Below are 6,000 nucleotides of genomic sequence, written 5' to 3'. Positions count from 1 at the left end.
GGGGGGGGGGGAAATCAATCCGAATCCAATCACAGAATTGTGTGGGCTTTTATAGATGGATGGGTGAATGTGTCGACATGCAGAAATCTACCTAGATGCTTTTACGCAACACATATGTGAAGTGTGTGCCTTCCACTGCCTCAGCCTGGAAGTCTGCATTTACTATATGTGTGTATGTGTTTATATGTGTGGGTGTCTGCATGTGGTTTGAACACATCTGAGTCGGCCTTTTGCTCAGACTCAGTAATTGGATCACATGTGTGAACAGCAGTCAAGAAAAATTTTAATCAAACTTAAGAATCCCCAATGTACATCCCTCCGGCAATCAATTACCAACCAACTGGGGTTAATGGTAAAGAGTGCTGATAATGCACTGATTCTGATTAAAGAAAATACAATTGTGGAGATTTTTGCCTCTCAGAGGTACTGTTACTGTGACCAAATGAACCATGTTGAGAGGAGTATGAGTAGTCTGTGGGAAGCAGAGAACAGTGTTCATCCACCTCCACCTCACATGTCTGTCTCTCCCTCCCTCTCTATTGTGCTTTGTCTAGTAGGTAAATAGGAGCCAGGCTTTGTGAGTGATGAGTTTATTAGCTCCTGCCAGCTGTGACCAACCCTTGGGTATTGTTGACGGGGTGTTGGTGGCGGTGTGTGCGTGATGTTGTCGGGGTGGGGGCTCTGGGTAGGGAATGAGGAGGGGGAACGGGAGGGAGTCAGAAACGAGGGAGTACCCGATGAGAACCAGAGAAACTCCCTGGCAACCGGAGACAGGATCAACACTAAATGGGGCGCCCCCCATTCATCTAGCATGGAGCAGCGACACAGAGCCAAATGACAGGGATTGAGAGAGAGGAGAGGGAAGGTGGGGGTGTGGGTGCTCCTGTGTGTGCAAATATTTGAATGAGTGTAAAACCATTGGAGGCTGGTCAGCAGGCAACTTCCTCCTGCTTTGCACCCTCTCAAATTAGCCTGCACAGATAACTGCTGCAAGTGTCCCTGAATGTGTCACAACAACCAGTTAACAACACTTGACATGAGTGATAAAAAAGAAACCTAAGAGAGGAAAAGACAGGAGTGCTACATGTGCTGTAAAAGTTCAGTTTTAAGCCCTTATTAAGAATTGATAGCCGTGGGAGCAAAAGATATGGATCTCTTACAGAAAACATCTTCGGCAACCACAGAAGTGCACATGTGCCACAAACGCAACACATGCACGCACAAGTGCACGTACAGCCGATTCTTTGATCTTAATTACTGCAATGTTATTCATTCATGATGAGTCAGTGAAACCAGGAGGTGTCTGCGAATGTTTCTTAATGTGAATGTGGGGCTTTCAAACGGTGCGTGCGGTCGCGCGTGTCCACGAGCTCCGTACCGGATCCTCCGGGCAGAATTAAAATGCACCACAGTGGTCAAACGCCTGCCACACCCCTCTAGAGTAAACAAAGGCCGAGACAGCCATCATCCCTGGGAAGAAAAAGAAGTTGAGGTTCAAACAAACGAATCTGATGGTATTTGCACGAGGCATAGCCTATCTGGTGCTGAACCTAATAGCATAATAACAATGAAATTGGCACCTGCTTATAATTGAGAGGTTATCTTTAAAACCGCCCCCCTCGCTTTTACGCACACATGCGCAGGCCGCGTTTACTCCACACATGCACACATATATTCCAAAATGTACCCCTTTGTCTCGGTCGCCCCGAAACAGGAATTCAGCAGGGAAAGGAGGTGTGTGTGTGTGTGTGTGTGTGTGTGTGTGTGTGTGTGTGTGTGGGTGGACCAGACTGTCTCCTCCCCCCACCATAAGCGCACACACCACACTACTCCTCCCCCTGTACCCCTCTTCCTCCTCCTCCTCCTCCCAAACCCTGCTCGCCCCCTATGCCTTTGTGTGTGTATGTGCGCGCAGTGAAGCTTCCTACGTACCCGAAAACCGTGTGACGGATGCCTTGCATAGAAAATAAGCTATTTTTGGAATACCAAATGTATCCGTGTTATACATTCTATGGGAAATAAGAAAACTTGCAGGTGCGAGTAAAGGGGAGAAACCGGCTGGACGCACGTGAATTTCTCACTTATCCAAAGCCAAGAAATAGAAAGGAGGAACGCGTTGCCAGCAAGTGCCGCAAATTGGACTTTCCACCATCAGCAACCCTCCCTCTCCTCTCTCCTCTTCTCTCTCTCTCTCTCTCTCTCTCTCTCTCTCTCTCTCTCTCTCTCTCTCGCTCTCTCTCGCTCGCTCGCCATCCGTGCTCCTCCTCTGTATGTCTCCCCACTTACTTCCATCCAACATCCTTCTCCCAGTCTCCTTTAGTGATCCCAGAATAGCCTTACACCGGAGCGCTCTCTAAATATTAGTGGAGGGTTTTGGATTTCGGGGTGACTTGGGAGTCGCTGGAGATGGATTAAAGAGACGGTGCACCGCGAAACTGGAGCAGCACACGCGACCACGCCGGGGGGGAAGAGGGCGACGGGACTCGGTGAATTCACGGAGCCCCCGGGACAGAGGTGAGTGCTCCGGCTGTCCGGTAGCATTGTGTCTCTCTTCCCCCTGCATGCATTCCCCCAGCAACCTAAAGCTCCTCCTGGCACAAGCTGAGAGGCAAGCAGGGGAAAAAATCAGCACATGGTTTTCACGTTCATAATTCATGATCTCATACGCAATCTGCTGATTTCTGCTTGTGTTGGAGTAACAGCGATGTTATCAATAGGCTGTACGGCATTGTGATCTTTTTACTGTGGCTGCTTCTGATAGCTTCTAAAAAATCTAAACTGACCTCCAGTAGGAGAAAACGGCAATTGCAAACTAAATGCATGTTCAGAAAAACATCACTCCAGGAAATATGCAGCCATCATAATAACAATGATTATGATGGTTGCACATTTTGTATAACTACATCTTATTGAATTTATATTAGTGGGGTTGATAGCTTAAACTGACGGTTTATTCAATATAAAGGTAGGTGAGCTAGTTGTTTAAAGCCTTCTCCACAGTAAGTCGAGCATATGGCCCTTTATGTCTCTGGCTGTTAAGGCCCCTGCAGTGGACATGGCTTTGCAGCTATATAGCTGTAACTTTCTTGATGGATGAGTAGCTACATGGTGGATGGAAAATGGATAAACTGCACTGCTACACGTTATGGTCACCTCATTAATTCATTTTGAAGTTCATGTTTGTTAGCCATAGGTCATCATAAGAACATACTTTAGACTTTACACTGTGCATTTTGATGTGAATGTTCAGTCAATGGCCTGTTGGGAGACACCATGGATCCATGTCAGTGCTATACTATACTATACTATAGACTATAGGGTAAACGTACTATACAGACATCTTTGCTTATGCAGAAGCAGACCTGTGTGGAATCAACCAACACATTTCTCATAGCAAATATTTGGGGGCTTTTTTTAGTCCCAGTTTGACAAAATTCAAATTCATACTAATTTGATGACATTTTTTTTCTGGGTGTTCCTTAAACAAAAATCAAAAACATACATTCTTAAGAACATTTGAACTGGCACGTCACACACTATTTGAAATTGAAAGGTTTTCCTTGTTTATGAAAAGACATAATGCGCGTAATAAATGTATGTGATCGACATGTTTTCCGCTCTCTTTAAAACATTTCATAGCCCCTTTTAAGTTCAAACACTCAGCTATATTGTTCCATGCTGAGGCTGCAACTCACAATTATTTTCAATATGGATTAATCTGCCAATCATTTTCTTGATTAATTGACTGTTCAGTTTGTTTTTAAAATAAAAAAGTAACACATCCTCACACCTAAGAACCTAAAACTAGGTGATGTTTTTGCTTGAAAATGACTCAAATAATGATCAAAATAGGCAGAAAATGAATCTGTAACTATTGACTAATTGATTCATTGTCTGATCGTTTCAGCTCTATGTCATGCAGTACCGAGCTTAAATGTGTTCTACTACTTCTATGTATACTATATAATAATACTCCTCTGAAACACCTATGGGAGATTTTGGACTGGCATGTTTCGTCAGTATTCTCCAACACTATCATAAAAACATCAAATTAGGGATTTATTTTGGAAGAATAGTGTCTATCCCTCCAGTAGTCTTCCAGACACTTGGAGAATCAATGCTAAGTAGCGCTGAAGCTTTTTCTGGTAGCCCAACACCTCACTGAGACACTAGATATCTGGTTTTCCTGAAATGTGTCAACCATCTGTCTATTACAGCGTACTTGTATACTATGTACGAATGGTTCATGAGAACAGCCTGCGGGGTGGATGGGTTGTTCATAAGCTTTAAGCGGGGGAGCAGAGTTTGTGTCCCAGGGAAAACACAAGACTTTCACCCAGGAATTGTGTGTTTGTTTTCCGGGAGTGCTACTTAAGGGGACCGGTGTTTTAATGTGCTGTACATTTTTTCTAATATAATTAGTTGTTTTAGTGCCTACATTTTAACTGTCGCCGTTGCGTGACGATCCACTTTTGTCAGCTAAACTCAACGGCAACGGCCGCTGAAATGCCCGGGATGCTCACGGTGCCCTGTACCCGGTAACATTTTCTCGGCTAAATTTAATTGTAAAGAACCCTATATGTAACTGTCATGTGACAGGTTGTTACGTGACTGGCCTGGCGGACGCCGTAGTTTCATAAAGGATATCGTTTGAATTGTTATGCGTACGTTTTTGTACGATATCATACCACCCCGTCCATGAGAATGCGTTGCACCCCAAACTCCTCCCTACGTGGACCAAAGCCCTCTTATACAGCTGCAGTCAATGTAATGCATGCAGCAATAAACACGTGGAATACATAACCATTTTGGTGCACTGCTTTTTGTAGCTATATGTACAAATGGTTCATACTATACTACACCATATCACCATCATCCATTATCAGTGACACTACTCAACAATTAACCTGACGTGCAAAAAACACATTGCACCACATTGTACTATACAAGACCATACTATACTCCTCGTCTATACTATCTGTCTCTAACACCTCCACCCCCACGCCTGTGTTGGTGGTCACTGAGTCTTGTATCTTCCTCGCCGTCTAACAGACTGACAGACTGTTTCTGTCCACCTCTCTCTGTCTCTCTCTCTCTCACACACACACACATTTTGCCATCAGACATTGTGCCCCAGAGGACAAATGCTGGTGGGATAGATAAACTGGCCTTCAGTAAAGTGTGTGTGTGTGTGTGTGTGTGTGTGTGTGTGTGTGTGTGTGTGTGTGCGCGCAAGCTAAGGTTTAAGTGCTGACTGGAGTAGGTCACTGAGAGACCAAGCGGCTGGGAGAGTGACACCCAGGACCCAGTGTCTTCCTAAGCTGCTTTTGGCTACACTGAAATCCACCCATCCCAATATCCTCTCTGTCTCAGATCCTCCCCCCACCAGCACTACCAGCCATACACACTGTATATACAAACTGGAGCTACACTCTTCCGCTTTTTAAAATCATTCCTCTTCGTTGTGTCTTTGATCTCCGCTTATCTTGTCCCCAGTTCTCTCCTATTCTCCTTTCCTCTCCTCTTTATTTCCAGCGGTCATGGAAATTACACTGAGAAGTCTTTGATTCTGTGTCATACACCGCCTCAGGGTCAGGCCCTCTTATCTTGGAGAAAGAGACAGAAACCGAGAAAGGAGGATGGAGGAAAAGAGAGAAGGGGGGAGAGGTCGAGAGAGAGGTGTTAAGACGGAAGGACAGTTGGCAAGAGAAGGTGTAGAAAGGTTGAAAAAGAAGAGAGAGTATGGTAGACAGATATGCTGTGAAAAGACAAAACAGTGGAGAGAAAGAAAAGGAGAGAAAGTGCCAGTGAGAGAGAAATAAGCAAAGCAAACACAGAGCAAACGACAATAAAATGGAGAGACAGGAGATGAAGGAGGCAGAAAGAGGTAGAGATGCCGAGACAGCGTTCAGGCAATATGAGTTTCTTTAAGCAAAGTAGTTTTGGAATCGAAGCCTCAGATCAGCTGATTTTGTGCTCATATTCAATCTGCCTTATATT

This window comes from Sander vitreus, chromosome 20 (genome assembly GCF_031162955.1).
Source record: "Sander vitreus isolate 19-12246 chromosome 20, sanVit1, whole genome shotgun sequence".
Lineage (NCBI taxonomy): Eukaryota > Metazoa > Chordata > Actinopteri > Perciformes > Percidae > Sander > Sander vitreus.
The sequence above is the reverse complement of the archived record's forward strand: the minus strand, read 5'-3'. Positions refer to the sequence as shown.